Here is a 24,361-nt window from a genome sequence, read left to right as displayed (position 1 = left end):
AGCTAGTTGTCGTAAAAGCTTGGGTTGACATTTCAGAGGATTCAAGGACGGGAAATGCACAACCGGGGGATCATTTTTGGCTTCGCATTTTAGAGAGGTTTCGGGGGGAGATAGGAAAAGGTGACGAGTACCGTACGAAACATTAAGTGAATTCGAAGTTTCGAGAAATAGCGAAGGGCGTTTAAAAAATAAACGAGTTGTACAACAACCTAAAAAACCCAACGAAGAAGCGACCAAGGAGATGAAGAAATACTTCAAGAAGCTTTGCATTTTTATCTTGAGGAAGTCGGAAAACCATTCAAGTGGCACGATTGTTGGAAAATATTGATTAAAAGTCCCAAGTGGAAAAAATACGAGCAAGATTTTTCTTTAGAGTACAACAATCAAAGTGAACGAAAACGGGCTCTAGTGGTTACACAACTTCCACCGATGTTGGGTCGGTCTAGATCTAAATGAGGAGGACGAACTCGAGCTAGAAGAAATTGACCGTCCGATGGGTAGGGACAAAGAAAAGAGGAAGGGAAAAGGGACTACTTCGGGCGCATCAGATTTCAGCATGGACGCGGAGGAAATGCGGAAAACGATGGAGACGTTTGATTGATATAATCTTAATTTTGCTGAACGTTTGATGTTCGACAAAGAAAAAGAAAAAGCAAAAAAGAAGGAGCGCGCAGAGAGACAAGAAATGGAGGATATGAGGTTTTTGATGGAAAAAACCGACCAACTTTCGAGACCGACTTTGGAGCTCGTTTTGAAGAAAAAGGAGCGGATTATGCAAAAATATTTTTCGTAGATTGGTGTTTGTTTGTTTGTTTGTTTTTCTAGTTATTTAAATCTTAGGTTTTTTATGTACATTTTTATTTTAACTAATGAAGTGGTTTTTATTTTTACATAATTTTATGTTTATTATTCATCCTTTGGATTTTTTATGCACAGAAATAAAATGGTCGGCTCAGATCATTGTATTGGTTTTATAACAAGGTGATTTCGTATTCTTTTTTGATTTTTCTTAGTCTTTTCAATTTCTAACCCTATGTTCTGTCCATCCTCACTGAGATTTCTCCATGTCGCTCATTATTAACACATCTACCATAATCTCTCTCTTTTTCTCACGTTGTCGACGTCGGACGCAGGATTTCTCAATAGGGGGTGCACGATAGTAGAAAAAATAAAAATTTTAAAATTTTTTGAAAAATTTTCCACTACGGCCGGAAAAGTTAGGGGTTGCCGGTGCCACCGGTGACCCCCTCTAAATCCGCACATGGTTGTCGTAGTTCAACGCCTGTTAGCTAATGCCAAAGAAGTTAATGTTACAGACAGGTTAGTCATGTTACTTACATTAAAATGGATAATTTTTAAACGTATACAGTCTTTGTTGTCGATTTTTTTGCCAATTCATGTGATTATCTTTTAAAATTAAGGCTTTTAGTATGATATTCTTGATATACATACTTTAGAAAAGTTATTGAAGGATGAAGTAATAGTTAGAAGTTTTTGTTGAATTTATTTTCTTAGCTTGATAAATTTTATGTTTGTTTTTTCTTTTTATGGCATTTTGATTATGTTTGAAGAAAATTTATTGAAGGATGAAGTAATAGTCAGAAGTTTTTGTGGGGTTATTTTTGTTGGTTTTCGATCACCTATTTATACACACCATAATAATTTGAAATTTTTGTGGGTTTTTTGTTGGTTAACCAGAGGCTGAGAGTTGATATGGAATTCACATCATTGTTTCTGTTTTTTCATCCAGGTAATAGACTCCTTTTCTCTCTTTGTGGATCTTTTATGTGTTTTTTGTTTGTACTCATCACATTTGGATTTTTTTTGTGGAAATCACCATTATCTTCTCTATTTTCTCATTCAGGTAATGGACTCCTCTCTCGCTCTGTCTCTATAGTCTCAGTAGAAAGGTAATGGAATTAAACATTTTAGCACATGTAATTTACAGGGGTTTTGTAATTAGTTTGAAACTTTTGCAGTTGTAACAACAACAAATGGTAAAGTGAACGAACAGAACAAGGAGTGATATATTTTGCATTTCAGGTTATAACTTTCAAGGGAATTTGTTGCTTGCTGAGCAGTTGTGACGTCTGTTGCTATCTTTTTTAAGGTATGTGTTCACTGATATACTTCTTTGATTTTTTTGTAACTGTACCACTCATGGTAATAAGAAGGCATGCTATACGTATGGACAACTTTTGTTACTTTGAGCTACTTTGATATATATATATATATATATATATATATATATATATATATATATATATATATGTTTATTCATTTTGAGCAATAATGAGTCTTTAAATCTTTATCTAAACAGATCTTATCGGATCTACGATGGCTTAATCACCCACATGTTACTCTACATCCCAATCAGTTCCTTGTAAATACATGGAAACAAAACAATCAGGTTTAATCTAATTATGTATTAAACTTGAGTCTAATGTTATCTAATCACTGTTAATTTTTATTTCTACTGTTTGGAATTCAAAATCCATACACTCGGGCTCTAAATTATGCAATCTGGTTGTTTGATGTGTTATCTATATGTTTTCATCCTCTAATTTAGTATGATTTCAACCTGACATTGTTCATAGGCATCATTGGATGAAACATTTCTATTTTGATTTCTATCTCAAATGACATTTATTTGCATAAAACTAGATGTAGAGATGTCATTTGAATAAAAATACCCAGAAATATGAAAAATGTATCTTTTTGTCAATGTCCTGTTCACACAGTTCATTGTGAGCTCTTTTGTAAGCATTTGTTAAGAATTTATTTATTTGTCTCAAAAAAATGAGTTTCACCTAAAATTTGGGTTTTATTAGCTTGTAAAAGGATGCGACAGGTACACGTGGTTGTGTAATTTTGTTTATGACATTAAGAAATTCGGTCTCTGTTGTTATCTTTTAGCTTCATAAAGCTCGTGTGTCAAAAGAAGCATTTTTATTGTGTACACTATTAGAGATTGGGTAAGATATCTTCAATACTTTTACCAAAAAAAACACATTTTTATTATTCTAATCTTGAATTAGAAGATTAAGCATTTAATCTGGATAAATATGTGATTATTTTTTTCACTTCATACGGATAAAATAACTTATATTTACATAATTTGCTCTTTTTTTTCCATCTCAATCCTTTTCACGTTAAAATTGATTCATATTGTTATTATTGATGAAATATGTGAAAATTGTTGAATTGTAAAAGTACAATGGTCATTTAGGTGCTGTTTGTTTTTTTTTTTTAAACAAAAATTTATGAAGTCTGCGGACCACCTCTGCAACCATCTGCAGTAGAAGAAGTGGACCAAACAACTGCAGACTGTAATAAGAAGCGTGTTTGTTTTTTTTAACATATGCATGCTGCTGCAGATATTAAAAAATTAAAATAAACTGATTTTATAAACCAAAATAGTTTTTTAATACCGAAAAATTAATAATGTATGACATTTCAGCAAGAATTTATGATATTTCAGCAAAAAAATAATGATATTTTAACAAAAAATAAAGATATTTTAGCAAAAAATAATGATATTTCATCAAAAATTATTATTATTCAATATAAAAACCGAAAAAAAGAATTCAACAAAAAAAAAACGAAAAAAAAAGGAAAATAAGATTTCAGCAACATATAATAAGATTTCAATAAGAAAAAAGAAGAAGAAGAGGTTGGAAGAGGCAATAAAAGTGTTGCGCCAAACAGAACACGCGCATAAGTTTTTACTCTGAAGACTTTTAAAAAACAAACAACTCCGACATTCAAAGTGTTGCGTGTGTGCTGCGTTGCGCAGCAATAAGAGGTCTGAAGAGTTTTTTTTTTTACAAAAAACAAACAACACCTTAAACTATTTGATAGAATTTTAAATTTAGAAAAAATAAAATAAACCTCATATATAGAACTTTTTATCCGGAATTAGATCATTACCTATTTAGACATTTTATTCATAGAGGGCATAACGGGTAAAAAAAACAACTCCTAAACTTATGGCAGGATAACTTAATTGACAAATATATATTAAGATCAATGTATTGAACCCCACCCAGAGATTGTGGAGTCATGGTTCTGGTTTAATAAAATTAATGATAAATTTGCAAGTTAGGATCTGAAAAATATAACACTGGAATTTTTATTTTGGGTGATATGCCAACTCTCAAACTATGAACTTTACTTGATTTTTTGGCGATTAGGAATCAGGATGAACATCAAACTATGAGAATGTGAGCTAATTAGTCTATTTATTATTGAATTTTTTATTTTTTATTTTTGTTGTTTGACAAACTTAATAGACTATGTTTTTTTGACCATAAGATGTGTTCATCTTTAAAAAAATAAAAGATATTACATTTTTATAATTTTGGGCAGATTCATATGCGTATAGGGTGAGAAGGTGAAGATGGTAAATGTAATGTCCATTAGTTTTATTAGTTTTATTTACTTCTAAAAAAATGGTTGAATTAGTTAGACCATCAAAATGATCAATTTTGTGAATATCTGGTGTAAAAACAGTTATGAAACTTTCCATAATTCACTTTCATTGATTTTTGAATACTTTCAAGCCATTTCAAGATATAATCTATGTTTGTGTTGTGCTGAGCACGTAACATGAACAAAAGACTTGGATTTAATCTGAATTATTTTAATTGTGGAGTCTATAAATCAACAATGTTAAGCTAATAAACAATAAACTAATAAGTTATAATCTAATTTATTAAAAAAAAAAAAAAAAAACCCTAAAAACCCCGTCACTTCGTTCATCCAAAAATTCATCAATTTAGAAAACGAAATCCCCAAAATCAGTATGCGTTTCTTTCTTTTTCAATTAGAAATTTTGTTCTCTCTCTCTCTCAAGAAAGCAATCAGTCCCATCTAGAACCCTAGCCGCCACCACTCACCACCACCGAATTCCGCTGCCACCACCGCTTCTACGTCGTTGTCAAACAACCATCGCTACTATGAGCTCCATAAAGCCAAGAAATTTTAGTATCTGATTTTTTATTTGGATTTCTAATAATATATTGAATACTCACAAATCTTGATTTTATATTGGTCATTATACATATATAGAAGTGGATGTTTGTAAAATATTTCATTTATGCTCTATGTTATATTGCAGTTTTTGTTTGACAATGTTTTGTGGGGTTGTGAAACAGATGGCTTCAAATTTTGATGGTGTGTCATTTGCTCGATCCTTGGCATATACTCGTATAACATGGTGATGGATTTAAGTAACAAGTTATCATCTTTTGCTTTAATCTCTTCTAAATCAAAGCGACAACAAAAAAATTATACTTTAATAAAGACAAATCAACCATAAAGAAGCTCTTGAACTTCAAAGCTACAAGGGTATGTTTTCTATACAATTGCATTATTGTCTAGATTATTGGAAGAGTTTTAAAGTGACATTTACATGACAATGTGTAGCATTTGGGTAGATTTTCAAAATGCAATGGTATTTTAGGTAGAGTTTGAAGATACAATGATATAATAGGTTGGTAGTGTAAAGGAACATGCAATCTAATGCAATTAGAATTAGAAATTATATTTTCATAATACCCTTTTTTTTAAATATGTTTATTTTCATAATAAAAAATGGTCAACAGTTGAGATAGTTGCATCCATTGTAATCCATATTTACTTGCTTAAATGGTGCATGTGATAGGAAACTATTATAGAAATGCTCATTGGGGCATGAAACTATTACAAAATGGTCCCTATGGCAGAAAAACATTACAAAAATGGTCCATTTGAGGAATAGTTACATAAATGTTACCTATTAGGGGTGAGCATAACCGGGTACCCGGCAAAATTTGAAGGAACCGGAACCAGAACCGGAATTGGCGGTTCCCAAGATTTTGGAACCGGAACCGGAACCGGTTGTATCGGTTCTTAATTTTTTGGAACCGGAACCGGAACCGGCGGTTCCGGTTCCGACTCCGGATACCCGCTTTAGAAAAAAAATTAAAAAGGTATCATAAAATAAAAGGTTACCACAATTAGTCCTTTCATACGAAAAAAATGACTAGCTGTATATGATTCCAAGTTCATGCTCCTATATTCTTTTATAGACAATTATCTCACTGTTAACTTGAACCGATGTGGGATATTTTGTTTCAAATCCACTATGCATATATTTATTATAGGTAAAATGATGGGATGATAATAAATAATAAGAATATGACATAGTTCCGATTTAAGATTTGTATGGAAAAAATTTAGAAAACCTAAAAAGACTAGCTTAACACCATTTATGATTTGAAGGGAATTTTAAATTGATAGGTTATTAAAATTAAGAAAACATAATAATTCTTGATTACAACACAGTAAAAGAATTTTATATATAAAGTATCATTCTTTTTATTTCTTTACATACTAACAGAGTGTAACCAATTCATTGGACTAAAGGTTTACTTTATAGCTCAAAACTTATCTGCCTTGAATTCTATCATTAAATATAGGAAGTTAAATAATCAGGGAAAATTATTTGAATTAATATGAATCAAAACTACGTCTATTTTGAATGGTTTTATATGTAACATTAATATATATATATATATATATATATATATATATATATATATATATATATATATACACATCGGTTCCGGCGGGTACCCGACGGGTAGCAGTTCCAAAAAAATGAGAACCGGAACCGCCAAAATTTTAGAAATCGGAACCGGAACCGGCGGTTCTGAGGCGGTTCCGGTTCCGGAAGCGGATACCCTGTTCTGATGCTCACCCCTATTACCTATGGCAGGAAACTGTTATATAAATGGTCATTGTGGGAGCATGGTTAGCCTCTTGTAAACTAGAGGCATCAACCTTCTTGGTTGTGCCTAAACATTCATTTTTTTTTTTTATGTTTTATCATTTACTTTTAAAAATGGTCCTTGGGGTGTTTAGGTTTTTATTAGTTTTGGTCCAAGGGCAAAAAAAATAAATTTTTTTATGAATGATTGAAAATAAATTTCACTATGAAAAAGCAACCTTATGAAAATTTTAAAAGTGGGACTTAACGTGCAGATAGATGCATAAAACAGGGACCAAAACTGTAGCTGAATCGAATTTAAATGGGCGTGGACTTTTTTTAGTGGGTTGTTGGAGAAAGGGAAACGATGCCTTCAAATCCAAAATTGTTGGGACACTTGTTTTCACCTTTTGCAAAGAATATTGTTGGAATTTGCTTTTCTCTCCCTGACATGTTGGAATTTTAAAGCTTCTACTTGTATTCTTGTATGTTTGTATGAGTTTGTTGATGTTGTGGTTTTGTTTTGTGTGTCGTTCTCGACAAGGCCGACCCCTTAAACACTTAAATTTGGTGTTGGTGTGCTCAATTGGAAAGAGAAAACAAAAAATATAAAGGTAACAATGTTTCCTTTGGATTGTTGAAACATAAATTGAAATCAAAGCGAATTTCAAAGTCAAACTGAATACCATTTTTAAGAAATCAAGAAATAGAATACTCATAGGCCGTGTATCTTCAAGGTTGCTATAACATCCTTGCCTGAATAGGATATGGCTCTTTGGATTTGTTTTTTTTAGAGTGATTGAAATATGTTTATGGTTATTCGAAGGCAAGGTAAACACAATCACTTTAATTTATCATCATTGTGTTAGGAACCGGACCGGGTACACGCAGCGGAAACACACTATCACACACACACAAACTCACGAAAATAAAGCAAGAAGAACACAAGGATATTACGTGGTTCGGATTCGGTGCAAATCCTACGTCCACGGGCTGCAACTAGAGAATTTTATTAAAACTCACAAGATTACAATTGGCTTGACACTCTACACTTGATGTTCTCTCAAGTTTTTGCACACAAAATATGCAAAACATACATGCATATATATAGGTGAGAGAGCCGCAATTTGCACATGAAATTGAGTCGTCGTAACAATAGTACTCAAATGTGAAAGCCGCAAATGTTGAGTCGTCGTAACAATAGTACTCAAATGTGAAAGCCGCAAATGTTGACGTTGAATTTCCTTCCATTCACATTAGCCGTCCAACAATTGAATTTGATTCTTTTATTTCACATGCATAGCCACATGTTTTCAACCTTTCATATTTTACCTAACAATCTCCCACTTGAAAGTTTGAACAACATGGTCCGTCTCTGTCATCCAACTCCAGTAATCTTAAAACAACCAAGTCTTCCAAGCCTCCAGTTCCTAAGAACAAGCTAAACTTAGTCCCATTTCTCTAATTGCAGCCGCCCCTCATCTTCAAGTACTAGAAGGGACAGTTGAAGCTCCCACTAGCTCCAACTCAGTCGTGGCTAATCCCACCACCGACTCATCCTCTGTCTCAACCGGTTTGGACACTCCACCAGATCCAGAGATACACCGAGGACCACTAACACTCTCCCAACTTTGCAAACTTTCAACAGGAGAGACTTTTTCAGTCTTAGTCTTCAAAACCCAACGGCTCTTTGTAACTGTACCCGAAACACACCCCGTGCTCCCACTGTCACAGAATCCCCTGAATGGTTTAGAATTTCTGACTCGTTCAGCTAACATCCCCTTGGCTCCAGAATTCATGTTTGCAAAATGAACTCTCTTAGCCGTAGATTTAGCGAACCAGATTTTGTCTTGCTTAACAGGGACGGTCATACTTCCCTCAGCAGATACCTCAACCATATACAATGACCCACACTTCATACCATGAGCAATCACTAGATTATCATTGATCACCCTCCATTTACCACCACCAAACCTTACTTCCAGTCCTTGTTTATCCAGCTGACCAACAGAAATCAATTTCTTCTTCAGCTCCGGAATCACCCTGACATCCTTCAGGCTCCATGTAGTTCCCAATGAAGTAACCAAATCAATATCTCCCATGCCCGTTACCTGAAGCATCTCGTCATTTGCCAAACGTACCTTTCCAAAATCTCCTTCTTTTAGATTCACCATCGTTTCCCCGTTGTCCATGGCGTGAAACGAAGCCCCTGAATCCATGACCCAAGAGTCCACAGAACTTTCCATACTGAGTATCAATGCATCATCCTCAGACACACTCTCAGCACCGGCAATGTTCAATTCTTTCTTTGGACATTGACTCTTAACATGTCCCACCTCCTGGCAGTTCCAGCACTTCACATTCTTCTTAGTTCTAGATGAACTTCTTCCCCGACTCCCACTGCTTCCACTATTCCTGCTATTCCCTCTACCTCTTCCGACATTTAATAAATCAGAAGAGGAAGATCCACCTTGATTCTTGCGTCTGATATCCTCGCCTAGAACCAAATCTCTAACCCCTTCAAAAGTCATACCACTGGTCCCCACGGAACTCGTAACAGCAGTAACTGTTCCGGACCAGCTATCAGGTAGAGAAGCTAGTAGCAGTGATGCTTGAGTCTCGTTATCAAATTTAATTCACATAGATGATAATCTGGACAGAATTGAATTTAGATTATTAATATGAACCGTAACTGAGCCTTCCTCATTCATCCTTGTAGTGAACAACTCCTTCATCAAGAACACCTTGTTAGCCGCCGATGGTTTCTCATACATATTTGACAGAGCCTCCATCATACCACGCGTCGTGGTTTCTTTCATGATGTTGAAAGCAACGCTCTTCGTCAATGACAATGTAATAACCGCCTTGGCTTTCTTGTCCTTTGAGTTCCACGCATCTTCAAAAGCTTTTTCCATTTTCTCCGGTTTGTCTCCGAGTACCATGTCCAAGTCTTTCTGACATAGCAATGCTTCTAATTGCATTTTCCACCAGCTAAAATCAGAACCGTTGAACTTTTCGATTATAATCTTGTCTTCAGCCATTACGACAAACAAGATACAAATCAGGTACACTCGTGCGTGATTAAAAAAAAACGATCGTACCCTCCAAAACCTCGCTAATCTGGCTCTGATACCAGTTGTTAGGAACCAGACCGGGTACACGCAGCGGAAACACACTATCACACACACACAAACTCACGAAAATAAAGCAAGAAGAACACAAGGATATTATGTGGTTCGAATTCGGTGCAAATCCTACGTCCACGGGCTGCAACTAGAGAATTTTATTAAAACTCACAAGATTACAATTGGCTTGACACTCTACACTTGATGTTCTCTCAAGTTTTTGCACACAAAATATGCAAAACATACATGCATATATATAGGTGAGAGAGCCGCAATTTGCACATGAAATTGAGTCGTCGTAACAATAGTACTCAAATGTGAAAGCCGCAAATGTTGAGTCGTCGTAACAATAGTACTCAAATGTGAAAGCCGCAAATGTTGACGTTGAATTTCCTTCCATTCACATTAGCCGTCCAACAATTGAATTTGATTCTTTTATTTCACATGCATAGCCACATGTTTTCAACCTTTCATATTTTACCTAACACATTGGGCAAACAACTTTCAAAAGATAACCAATATTTCACAACAGGTGAATGGAGAAAAAGAAAGTGTAAGCGCATTTTAATAGTCTTACCAATGCAAGCATGGATGCCAACTGGTATGTTGAAACGCAACCCTATAGAAAGATTAAACTGTTCCGTCAGATGTAAAACCTTGGTGCTGAATTAAAATTGATATTAAGATTAGTCCAACAATACCTATTAGCCTGAAATAACTAGAACATATAACATAATCTAAATAGACTTACCTCATCAATAGGAAATAGTCGATCTGCATTAGATCTCAACCTAGAGACGAGAACATATGGTCCATGTTGTCGGTGTGTTCGATGTCCGATGTAGTGATAGCCTTTAGAGAGAAGGCTATAATTACATCGGACATGCTGACAACATGGACTATATGTTCCCGTCTTTAGGTTGAGATCCGATGCAGAACGACTATTTCCTCTTGATGAGGTAAGTCTATTCAGGTTATATTTTATTTGTTTTAGTCTAATAGGTATTGTTGGACTGATCTTAATATCATTTTCGATCCAATAGCCATGGTTTTACATCCAACGGAAGAGTTTGTAGGGTTGCGTTTCGACATACCACTTGGCATCCATGCTTGCATTGGTAAGGCTATTAAAATGCGCTTACACTTTCTTTTTCTCCATTCACCTGTTGTGAAATATTGGTTTTGATGATAAATTACAAGTGAATGTGCTTACATTGACCGCGAATAACCCTAACATCTTGTGATCACTATGAAAAAAAAAACAACAAATCTAAAGAGCCATATCCTATTCGGATTGGGATGTTGTAGCAACCTTGAGGATACACTGCATATGAGTATTATATCTCTTGATTTTCTAAAAATGATATTACGTTTGACATTTATGTAGAAACATTGTTATCTTTATGTTTTCTCTTTCCAATTGGGCACACCAACAAAAGATTTAACTTTTCTATATGGTATGTCGAATGTTTGGTTTATTAATGTTGTATGTGTCATGGTAGACCAATGTCTAGTTTCTTTGTCTCTTATTTCCTTTCTTTGAATATCGTTTGAAATCAAGAGATATACATATAATGCTCTATAATGTTTATGCATTTTATGGTTATAAATAATTTTATAAAACTTATACCTCATAAATAGATAAATCAATTGAGGTTAATACTCTTGTAAGAAAGGGTCATTGTCTATAATTATTACTGCGAGATGATGCTCACATTGTGCAATATTCGAGAATGTTTTCTCTTCTTTCAGTTATGTGCACATTACTCAAATACTTGTAACATTGTTACATTAAACAATTACCCACAAATGTGACCCTTCGGCAAAAGCCCATGTTAAGCTTATTGTGGGAGACCTGGACTTGACTTATAATATCCCTGGTGTGAAGGACTTTATACTCAAAGAGCGATTGAATAAACCTGTTCCTTTCTTTCAAGAAGTTGTGATATTGGAGGGAGTTGCTCATTTTATTAATCAAGAAAATCCCCAAGGAGTTAATCAACATATCTATGATTTCATCAACAAGTTTCGACTTTTAAGTTACTCTTAATTTGATGTAATCTTGATTTTGGAGTGGACAACTCCGGTGTAAATTCATATTCAAATGATTACAATTACAACCTCTTGGCACAAGGCTAAGAAACTGAAGATTTAAAAGATAATACACGAGCAACTTGTCAACATTTCTACTCCTCAGATACTGAATTTTACTTGCATTCTTGCATAATGTGTTTCAAATTTTGATGGGTACTCATGTGATTATCACAAAACCATGAACGATTCCTATAGAAATTTGATTATTATTATTTTTTTAAATTATGTGATCATCTATTTTGATTCCCTTTCTTCTAAACATATCTAACATCCATAAATAAATATAAAACGTTTTATAACTAAAAGCATCACTTCTGCCCGTCCACAAAGCACAGGAAACCCCTTAGTTAAATGCTAAATGTAGTACGATAAGATTGAATCAAAATATTGAATACAAGTTTTAGAGGATGTAAGTTAGATATTAAAATCAATACAACTGCTAGGTCGTGAAAAAAAATCAAAATCAAACTGAACATTTTTGAAAACCACCGATTTGGTTTTTGCTTTTAAAAAGGCTGATCTTTTTAGGTTCAATCGAACTGGAATATCTAAAGAGCGTCTTTTCATATATAAATTTAATTGATTAAGTATATTAGAAATTAAAATAAATAATATGTCTTTACGTAATTGATTTGAAACTTAATTAGAAACACGAGGACCCATAACGATACAGGAATACAAGAAAAGACACAATATAGCAAAAGGTGGTGACGAGAATAGAGTGATGAAGAGGATCAAATGTAAGATAATAGTAAAATTAAATAACAAATTAATAAAAAAACATATGAATGATTTCATTTTACTTGAAAATAATGACAAAAAACGCTACAAAACCATTGAATAAAACTAAAATTGCAACGAGAATCTTTTCAGGACCAAAACTAGAAAATATGTTCGATATTATCAAATATGTTGAAAGTTTATCTACTGGAGAATGTTCGTGATCACCATGGCCGTTCCATCAAATACCAGATGTTCATTTAGCACATTATACTACTAACTCAAATTCAATTTTGACTTTCGACTGTTAGCACTTGTTAATGACCAAAATATGTTAAAATAGCACCAAATATGTTGTTGACCATAAGTTAATAGAAGTAGATACTTGAACATGGCATCACAAATCTTCACACTTGTTTTGTGATACCACACAAATCTACAGAGATTATAAAATAGGGGTGGAAACATATGTTCCTATTTGTTTGTGTAGTAAGCAAAATCTACGAAAAAAATTACATTTTTTGTAATAATGACAATACAAATGTCATGTCATGCTCTATATAGCAAAAGTTGCCTTACGGAATACAAAATAAATGATATAAGTTTTTTTTTTTTTTTTTTTTTTTTTTTTTTAACAAAAACCATATCACACGATTACATGGTAAAATACAACCAAACCTCTAAAAATAATATTCAATCTCTTTTTACAACATTATAATAATCAAGAATCCATATTTATTTATTATAACAAGAATATCATCTATATAAAATAACTAACAAAACTCACCAAAGTTCCTTGTCATAAAAAGAAAGAAGTTGTTGCACATGTGACAAAAACGTAAACAACTCAAGATCTTCCCAACATCATCATTTCATTCACTATGAAACAAATGGTTTACATGTACAAGATACAACTGAAACCTCACTACAAACAATCACTCATTCTCAAAATATTGAAGAATTAAGGATGAACTATAAGAACAAACCCTAAATCTACAAACCCTAATTCAGAACCTTAGTTACAAAACTCACAGAGAGAACGAGAGAAGAGAACAACTGAATGAATGAATAATATATTCGATAATAACATTATATACTTTCGGGTAAACCCAAACCAAAAAGAAGCTCCATGAAGCACCAAAAGACCCGCAAACAAACCCGGAAAAACTTGCATAACTTACATTCCATTCTCAATACAAATAGAAATTTACACAATACCCCCAAAAAAAAGAATTAATGCCAATTTGATATAGAAGAATAATATTTTTAACACCCCTCCACAAACTGAACATTAATTCAAAAATTTTGTTTTTTAAAAACATCAATTAAACCAAGTTGATCAGAAATATACTCATGCTGAGTAGTTCCAAGAGATTTGGTTAAAACATCAGCTCTTTGATTTAAAGAATCAATCTTATTAACTTTTAAAACACCATTTTCAACCTTTTCTCTAACAAAATGAAGATCTATTTCAAAGTGTTTTGTTTTTTCAAGAAAAATAGGGTTTAAGGCCAACTTAATGGCATTAAATCACCCTTGTACCTCCCATAATCAGCCTCCACTCCCTTTTAGCCTTAATATCGAACTCTAGCCTTGAAAGTGAAGATCTTGGAGTCTCTTTGGTGATTTTGTGCATTCTTGTTGAGAAAGAAGGTCCTTGAGGAAGGTGGTGTTGCATGCAAGCTTGTGGATCCAAAAACTCCTTCATCTTGTGCATCTTTTGAAGGTATAAAGTCAATACCTTGCTAATGTTCTTCTTAGATCTCTTTAGATGGATTTTTATGAGCTTTTTGTCCCAAATCTTGGACCTTTGTGATTATGGGTTACTCTAGAGTATTTATAAAAATGGTTTCTTGATGGCCCCTTTCTAGCCATGCAAGAGTTTGGTGGTGTTGAGTATGAATTAAGTTAGGGTTTTAAGGTTTAAGCTCTTTTCATCCATGCAAAGGCTTAAAGTTATGGGCTTTATGGATTAAGACGTTCTATGGAGGTTAGATCTATGTTTGGATTGCATGTATTAATGATTAAGACATTTTGGAGTGATTTTTTGGGATCAGACGACGTACTCCCAACGTACTTCTGGCTATGCCCAACGTAGCTAGGCCTTACCCCGACCCACCTGATTCTTCGAGTACGCTGCGTGTAGGGGGAATGTACGCCCAACGTACGCTCTGGGCAGTTGACTTTTGCTGACTTTTGACTTTTGGTCAACATTTAGGGTTTTGGACCATGGAAGGGGCAAAATGGTCTTTTTGCCCTTAAGGGGCATAATTGTGGGTTTTGGACTTGTGACTTGAGTTATCTACCTTAATTATTAATTAGGTTCATTGAGTTATTAGGTGGAGTCTAGTTCCGACAGTCCGGGTGTAAGATTTATCTGCCATCAGTATCAGGCGAGTCTCTTCACTTATTCTTACCTATGTGGTACAATAGTTGTATTTGTGATGACCAGCTGGGTCTAGCTATTATTATGGTGTTATGTTGTTTATGTGTGACTGAGACTTCGGGTAGTCCCCAGGGTTGCTGATAACCGATAGTTGTTTATTTATGTTGTGTTGTATGTGGTATCTTGGGGAACTCACTAAGCTTCGTGCTTACAGTTGTTGATTATATGTGTTTCAGGTAATTCTGAGGATCGCGAGAAGGTGAAGGTCTGATTGTACACACTCGGTGAGAGATTTGTTACTGGGCATTTCTGGCACTCTGATATTTTGTGATGATGATTTGTATTTGACACTTGTGTTTTTCCGATGACTTGGTTTATGAACAATATTTTGGGTAATTTGAAAATGAAAAATTTGGTTTGAAATTTGAGGTGTTACAAAATACTTGTATTAAATCGAGTTCGTGAAGGTAACTATGAACTCACTTGATTGAGGCGGAAGATTAGCAGGAAAGTTAGATCCTTGTCTAACACTTTAACTTTCCCTTTTAAAACGACAAGTTTTCTAGCGAAAATCTAGAAACTTCACGGATATAACTTCATCGTTGAATCTTTCTTCTGAAAGATTCTTCCAACGCTTCAGCGCTCCGCTAACGATATTACTACAACTACAGAATGAGAAGTCGAATCACGAGGGACCGAAATGCTCGATGGTGAGAGAGAAAGACTCTTGAAAGAGACTTGGTGCAAGAAATATGAGAGTCTAGAGCCTCTTATTTACAATAACGAATTTTGGAAAAACTCCCTTATAACTATTTAAACGACTAAATGACCATTGATAACAATATTTTAAATAGATTTAATGATATTTGTACCAAACTAATATCGAAAGTAAAATATATTAGTCTTATATCGACCGCATCGTCGATACCTTTCTAACAACTATCAATATGTGTGTGTGTGTGTGTGTATATATATATATATATATATATATATATATATATATATATATATATATTTTATTTTACTCGTAAATATTCTTTTATAATTATTTTAAGCTACGTAGGGTAAGAAATGAAAACTTTTAAAAAGTGTAAGGGTGTAATATATGATTCTATAATTTATTAAAGAATTTTACTGATCACCGAAAATATCTTCGTGTGGAGCAGGGTGCTCGTTTGGAACATGCTATTTTCTCGTTATCTTCGGATAATCGTATCATTCGCATATGGGCTCCGTTTTTGACATTCTTTATATCCACAGATTCATAATCACAATTTATACAACTTTTATTTAAACTTCGTCGGCTAATTCACATTCTATTTTTATTTACATTTTATAAGGAATACACTGTAAATGACCTTACAAAATTCATAACTTCTTCATACGAACTTCGTTCTCAACGTTCTTTATATCGACGAATTCGTATTTATGTAGACATCAACTTTCGTTTAGATTATTTATCTCAAATAATCTTCTATTTAAAAATGTTATTTGATCGTTGAACTAAATTTATAATAAGATTTTTCTACAAATATTATATATCATAATATTTGTCCACATAACATGTATGTAACGACCGTCTTTCGAGGTATTAATTATTAATTATTTCTTAAATTATTGTTGGGCCAAATATGGATAAAAATGACTATTGGATTGGACTTAAGCTAATGGGCCAAAGAATTGGGCCGCCCATAAGACGTACACTAATGGGCCAAAGATTTGGTGTACGAGGGGCGTAGAGGCATGCATTGGATACAGGGGGGCGCGCGCACGTACGCGCAGCGTACCAGGAGTACGCGCGGCATACGTGAGCAGATGCCAAACCCTAATTTTTAGGGTTTAAGACATATAAATACCCCATTATAGCCACCCCTGGCCTCCTTACCAGCCCCTCACCCTCAGAAAACCCTAATACGCCTCATACTCCATTGTTGTGTGTGTTTGACCTCTTGAGCTTGTTTTTGGTGAAGAAAAGCTTGGAAGAAGTGAAGAGGAGTTGGAGAAGAAGAACTTGAGTATCTTGAGCTCAAGGATCTGGAACTATTTCATCTTTTGGCATACAAAGGAGGTATAAAGCTTCTAACTTCCCTCTTAGAAGCTTAGATCTAGGATTATGGAGCTTTGGACCTTTTTAGGTCCAAAGGATGGATCTTTATCATGCAACTTCGTTTTTGAGCTTAGGGTTGCCACCCTTGGAGCTCAAAGCATTCCTTTAGTAGTAAAGTTTCAATCTTTGAGGCTTTTATGGAACCATGCATGAGATCTAGCCATTTCTATGGAGTTGGTTGCTATTATTCTATGTTTGGGATCATTTGGTGGGTTGCAAGCCACCAAGTGATCGACTTTATGGATTAGGACGTTGAAAAGGACTTGGATCTGTAGTTATAGCCTCTGGAGTTGAGTATTAAGTACTTAATGGGAAAAGTAGCTTAACAGGGTAGTACGTTGGGCGTACCAGCTAGTACGCGCATCGTAAAAGCCATACAGCAGGTACGCGCTGCGTACAGAGGAGTACGCCCCGCGTACTCAACAGTATTGGGCTTTTACCTTTTTGGGCCTTGGTTTGGGCCAACTATTGGACTTATCAGGTATTGGGCCTTAGTGGGCCATCAGAAGTCATATTTTAGACCAAGGACATGATTGGGCTTAGGGAAGGCCCGTTTGAGAAGTTAGGCCCAATTTAGAAAATTGGGCCTTAGTGGGCCATTAATGGACTTAGAAGGATTAGTTAGAATTGGGCCTTGGAAATGGTCCAAAGTTAGAGCTGGGGTAAAATGGTCATTTTACCCTTAGAAAGATTCTGAGTTTCCTGACTAAGTATTATTGTATAGAGATTGTCGGGTAGTCGTGGGAGCAGCCAGCAGAGATTCCTCACACACGAGTTCAACATCCAGTTTGAGAGGTGAGTTTCCTTCAGTAGGAACGGGTCTACGGCACCAAGGCCGACCCGTATATGTGATATGTTAGTAGCTGCGTGTGGGCGGGGCCCGAATCTCGTAGCAGACTAGAGTGGGCGAGGCCCGATTCTCATAGTATTATTTAAGTATAGATATGTGATTGTTTGGTAGATATACTTGTTGTCTGTGTGATACTTGTATGCATGTTAGTAGCGGAGTGTGGGCGAGGCCCGAATCTCCTAGACAGCGGAGTGTGGACGGGGCCCGAATCTCCTAGACAGCGGAGTGTGTGTGTCGGGGGGGGGGGGGGGGCAAATCTCCTAGACATCAGGGTGTGGGCGGGGCCCGAATCTCCTAGACAGCGGAGTGTGGACCGACCGGAATCTCCATGAGAGTGGGCGGGGCCCGTATCTCCTAGTTGCATGATATTTGTATGGTATGTTGTAGTTTGGGGAACTCACTAAGCTTCGTGCTTACAGTTTTCAGTTTTGGTTGCGGGTACTTCCACTAGCAAGGGGAAGGGCTCGGGATGATCGCATGGCACACACCACAGCTTCAGCCTGGGATGTTTAGACTCTGATATTTTCATATGATTTTGATACAGTATTTTGACACAATGTTTTGAGATACACGATTATGGTTTTCTTTATGATGATGGATGACATATGGTTTTCTTATAAATGATTTTAAAAAGAAATTTTTGGCCTATATTTTTGGGATGTTTCAAGTTGGTATCAAAGCCTTGGTTTGAGGGATTCAGGCATGCTCTCGGGTGTGTCTGAACTCAAACTAAGGAATTGGTATGAAAATTTTCAAAGGAAAATCTTTTTATAAAAAGAACTTTGAGAAAAAGAAAATAATTTTTGAAAAGAGAAAAGAACTTTGAAAAAGATAAAAGGGTGTTGTGCATGCAATCAGCCGAGCTCAAGTAAGCACTCCCAAATTACCCATACAAGTTTATGTTATGTTATGATTATCAGCTTTATGAGAACATCATGCTAGATTAGGACTAAGGATCTAGGAAGGATGCCTTATGTGCCTATTATATGTATCTCAGCTTATTAAACTGCATGCTAGTACAGATTAGTTAGGGATAGCCTGAAAGAGATATGCTTGATTACGTTTACTCGATGCTCGAATGCTGCTTGCTTTGTGCTTTTATGAGTTCTAGTTATCTCTTACTAACTAGTAAACAAATATGTTAAGTTACATATTGCGAGGACTAAATAATTTCAGAAGGTTAGGTTTAGCCTTATTTCGCAGCTCTTGTTTGAGTCTAACCGTTGTAGGGTAGAACCTCTCATTCGAAGAATTATATAGTCTTAGTGATATGTAATAGTATTTGCGAGCTAGTTAGGGGGAGATAGTAGGGACTTCTTATGCAGCTAATGGCGGAGAGTGGGTTGGTGGTTACCCTAGGGCAAACCTAGGATGAGTTAGCATGAGATCAGCAATAGTAGTAGAAGGGAATTGGTGGAGTCGAGGCAGTTCTTGAGGAAAGTACGGATAGATGTGGAAGGTAGTATGGGCCCGTACTACTGAAAACAGAGGATCCGTACTCGAGTCAAGGAAGGCTGAGATGAATCCAGGAAACTTGTAGTATGTTAGATCCCTCGAGATATGATGAGTATACTGATGTTTGTTATGGTGTATTTTCAGTATGGTGGTTCTACGCACTAGGCCAGTGGGCACTTCAGGCAGTGGTGAGGGATCAGGCTCGGGCTCTGGAGCCGGGCAGTTGGATGAGCAAACGAGGAAGTATATTTTGTCTGAGGTTACACACAACATTCTAGAGTAGACTCCTGTGATCTTTGGATCGGTTAAGGAGAGTATTTTAGAGCTTCTGGATGAGAAGCTGAGCGCTTTCCGCACTGAGATATCGGCCATGATGGGGTCGCGCACACTTACCTTTCGGGAGTTCAGAGCATGTGGAGCTCCCGACTATCATGGGGCTCGGGACCCCATTGCTAGCAGCATGTGGTTGGCTGATGTTGCCAACACGTTCCACACCAGCAGATGTCCCGAGGGGGACAAGGTTAGGCTTGCGTCTTGTCTTCTGAAGGACAGGGCACGTGACTGGTGGGAGGAGGTTGGGAGAGCTATTTGTGATGATACAGTGTTGGATGCGATGACCTGGGGTGATTTCACGACCAGGTTCAGGGTCGAGTTCGCACCTGTTATTGAGGTGCAACAGCTTGCTAGGGAGTTCCAGGATCTCCGACAGACGACTGAGACAGTGGCGGAGATTACCGCCAAGTTCAGGGAGTGGGCCCTTCTCGTTCTACAATACGTAGCGGACGAGGAGATGAAAAAGGCCCGATACCATGAGATGCTGAGGAGTGATATCAGACAGTTTGTGAGTCGGTCCAACTGCAAGACGCTGGAGGATATGATAGCGAGGGTTCGTGAGAGGGAGATTGATTTGGAGATGGAGAGGAAGAGGAAGCCAGAGGAAGTGTCTAGCACGGACGACTCGGGAAAAAATCCCAAGGTAGATTCCCGAGGGAAGGGCCAGCAGGGTCGAGGCCGCTGTGGCAAGTGCGGTAGGGGGCATGAGGGACCATGTAGGGTGGGTAGTTCGGGCTGCTTCAAGTACGGCCGAACTGGACATGTCAACAGGGATTGTACTGCTACTACCACCACCATCACAACATCTGGTCTGATTTGCTTTCATTGCAATCAGAAAGGACACAAGAAATCCTAGTGTCTGAGTCTAGCATCAGTAGGACAGATGGTGGCACCCGCTCCTACCACTATGAGGATTTCAGACGGCCGTCAGGGCCGGGCAGAGGCGCCAGCGGCAAAGAACAGAGCCTTTTAGTTGACAGTAGAGGAGGCACGTGCATCCCCTGATGTGGTTACGGGTATGTATCTTCTCCATTATCTCTTTATTATTTATGATTATTACTCCTGTTTGTGTGTTTGTTTTATAGGATCATTCTTAGTGAACGTCATATAAGCTATGGTACTGTTTGATTCGGGGGCTACTCGATCTTTTGTGTTGCTCGCACTTAGCAAGCGATTTAGTAGAGCTCCGGGGGAGCTGGATTACCCACTTGATGTAGAGATAGCCGATGATAGGACCGTCAGGGTTGCGAGGGTTCATAGAGGATGTACGCTACAGTTATATGATCAGCAGTTTTCAGTGGATTTGGTTCCTATTCCCCTGCGTGGGAATAAGGTTATAGTGGGTATGGATTGGTTGAGCTCCAATAGGGCAGTGATTGACTGCGAGCAGCAGCTAGTGAGGATTCGTACTCCTAGTGGGAGAGAGCTAGTGATTCAGGACGAGAGGCCACAGCGCGGACCGATTTTATGTTCAGCGGCGAGAGCGAGGCGCCTCTTTCGGCAGGGTTGTACATGATACATCACCTATGTCATGGATACCCGGGATAAGGGTAAGACGACCGTTGATGATGTACCGGTAGTGCGAGAGTACCCAGACGTATTCCCGGAGGATTTACCTGGGGTACCTCCGGAGAGACAGGTTGAGTTTAGGATTGACCTGGTCCCTGGTGCGGCTCCGATAGCCAATGCACCATATCGGTTGGCTCCTCCCGAGATGAATGAGTTGTTTACGCAACTGAAAGAGCTGCTAGACAAGAGTTTCATCAGGCCGAGCAATTCACCATGGGGAGCCCCGATCCTGTTTGTGAAGAAGAAGGACGGGTCACATCGTATGTGCATAGACTACGGGGAGCTGAACAAGGTAACGGTGAAAAACCGTTACCCACTTCCGAGGATAGATGCTTTGTTTGACCAGCTTCAGGGAGCATCTTGGTTCTCCAAGATTGATCTACGGTCAGGATATCACCAAATGCGAGTCAGGGATGATGATGTGCAGAAGACAACTTTTAGGAATCGCTATGGTCATTATGAGTTTGTAGTGATGCCGTTTGGGCTCACCAATGCTCCAGCCGCGTTCATGGACCTCATGAACCGCGTGTGCAGACCGATGTTGGATCGGTCTGTAATAGTCTTCATTGATGATATCTTGGTTTACTCCAAGACCCAGGAGCAACATGAGGAGCACATGAGGGAGGTGCTGGAGACACTGAGGAGGGAGAGACTTTTGCTAAGTTCTCCAAGTATGAGTTTTGGTTGCGCGAGGTGCAGTTCCTTGGGCATCTTGTCAACCACAAGGGTATTCTGGTCGATCCGGCCAAGATAGAGGCCGTGATGCAGTGGGAGATTCTGAGGTCTCCAACTGAGATTCGGAGTTTCTTGGGTCTGGCAGGGTATTACAGGAGATTTATTCAGGACTTCTCCAAGATTGCAGTTCCGTTGACCCGACTGACCAAGAAGTCGGTAGTTTTTTGTTGGGGACCTGAGCAGCAGACAACCTTTGAGACGCTCAGGCAACGATTGTGCGAGGCTCCGATCCTCATCCTGCCGGAAGGTGTAGACGATTTTGTAGTTTACTGTGACGCTTCGATCACAGGCATGGGTGCGGTTTTGATGCAGCTAGGTCACGTGATAACTTATGCGTCGAGGCAGCTGAAGCCTCACGAGGCTAATTATCCGACGCACGATTTAGAGCTGGGGGCTGTGGTTTTCGCCCTTAATATTTGGTGGTATTACCTCTATAGGGTCTGTTGTACTATTTACACGGACCACAAGAGTTTGAGGTACCTCATGGATCAGCCGAATCTGAACATGAGGCAGCGCAGGTGGTTAGATGTGGTAAAGGATTATGACTGTGAGATCCTTTACCACCCGGGCAAGGCCAATGTGGTGGCTGATGCCTTGAGCCGCAAGGAGGTAGCAGCCCCGATTTGAGACATTTATCTGAGGATGATAATGATTACTCCACTATTGGAGCAGATTAGAGGGGTGCAGGTGGAGGGACTGAAGGAAGAGCGTCTGAAGTGCGAGAGGATTGGGGGCCGGGTGGCCTCATTTGATTACGACAGCCAAGGGTTGTTGAACCTGCATGGGAGGGTCTGGGTTCCGTACTGGGGCGGAGTACGACAGGTTGTGTTGGATGAGGCCAATAAGTCAAGGTTCTCCATCCATCCGGGGGCAATGAAGATGTACAGAGATCTTCGACCCGATTACTGGTGGCCCTGTATGAAGCGGGATGTAGCTTGGTACGTAGAGATATGACTGACCTGCAGGAAGGTCAAGGCAGAGCACCAGAGGCCTCACGACAATATACAGCCGTGAGACATTCCCGTGTGGAAGTGGGAGGATATTACTATGGATTTTATCACTAAGCTTCCCAGGACCGCACGTGGGGTTGATTCGATATGGGTCATCGTGGATCGGTTGACCAAGAACACTCACTTTATCCCGATTCAGGAGAGAATATAAGCCGAGAAATTAGCCGAGATTTATGTGCGAGAGGTAGTGGCGGGTTATGGAGTGCCAGTCTCGGTGGTGTCAGATCGAGATGTTCGTTTTACTTCCAGATTTTGGAAGCGGTTTCACGATGAGATGGGTACTCGTCTCCATTTCAGCACCGCTTTCCACCCCCAGACCGACAGACAGAGCGAGATGACGATTCAGACTCTTGAGGACATGCTTCGTGCATGCGTTTTGGATTTCGGTGGCAGTTGGGATACATATCTTCCATTAGCGGAATTTTCGTATAACAACAGTTACCACGCCAGTATAGACCGACCTCCCTTCGAGATGTTATACGAGAGGAAGTGTAGGACTCCAATATGTTGGGGTGAGGTCGGTCAGAGGGTCATGGGGAGTACGGAGGTAGTACTCAAGACCACAAAGAGGATCCAGCAGGTCCGGAGCAGGCTCCAGACTGCTTAGAGTCGACAGAAGAGCTACGCCGACAAGCGGCGTTCAGACTTGGAGTTTCAGGTAGGCGACATGGTCCTCCTAAAGGTGTCACCTTGGAAAGGTGTCATTCGGTTCCGGAAGCGGGGCAAGTTGGGCCCCAGGTACATCGGTCCTTTCAGGGTTATAGCCCAGGTGGGCAAGGTGACATATCGACTGGATCTTCCGGCAGAGCTCAACCAGATCCACAACACTTTCCACGTTTCTCAGCTGCGGAAGTGCTTAGTGGATGAGTCAGCAGTTGTACCTTTAGAGGACATTCAGGTGGATGATAGTCTGAACTATCTCGAGAGACCAGTGGCTATCCTCGACAGGAAGACGAAAGAGCTGAGGAAAAAGAGAGTGGAGCTGGTGAAGGTGCAGTGGCAGCACCGCAAGGGCTCGGAGTGGACCTGGGAGCCCGAGGTGGAGATGAGGGAGCACTACCCGGAGTTGTTTCCGGATGCAGTAGACTTCGAGGACGAAGTATAATTCAAGTGGGGGTGAGTTATAACGACCGTCTTTCGAGGTATTAATTATTTCTTAAATTATTGTTGGGCCAAATACGGATAAAAAAATGACTATTGGATTGGACTTAAGCTAATGGGCCGAA

At 38.2% G+C, this 24,361-nt stretch overlaps 1 long non-coding RNA gene across 2 annotated transcripts; it reads left to right on the top strand.

The window, feature by feature from the left end:
* Positions 1 to 901: 901 nt before the first annotated feature.
* Positions 902 to 7,334, top strand: LOC145162795 (uncharacterized). 2 transcript variants are annotated; one of them, XR_013739340.1, is made up of 6 exons: positions 902 to 981; positions 1,865 to 1,910; positions 2,044 to 2,110; positions 2,321 to 2,410; positions 5,157 to 5,349; positions 7,027 to 7,334. It is a non-coding gene; the product is annotated as an uncharacterized LOC145162795 (long non-coding RNA). The 2 variants fall into 2 exon arrangements; XR_013739339.1 differs by having other exon boundaries at positions 908 to 1,910.
* The last annotated feature ends 17,027 nt before the right edge of the window (positions 7,335 to 24,361 follow it).

This window comes from Lactuca virosa, chromosome 3, assembly GCF_052849685.1.
Source record: "Lactuca virosa cultivar CGN04683 chromosome 3, Lactuca_virosa_CGN04683_v6, whole genome shotgun sequence".
NCBI lineage: Eukaryota > Viridiplantae > Streptophyta > Magnoliopsida > Asterales > Asteraceae > Lactuca > Lactuca virosa.
The sequence above is the reverse complement of the archived record's forward strand: the minus strand, read 5'-3'. Positions and strand labels throughout refer to the sequence as shown.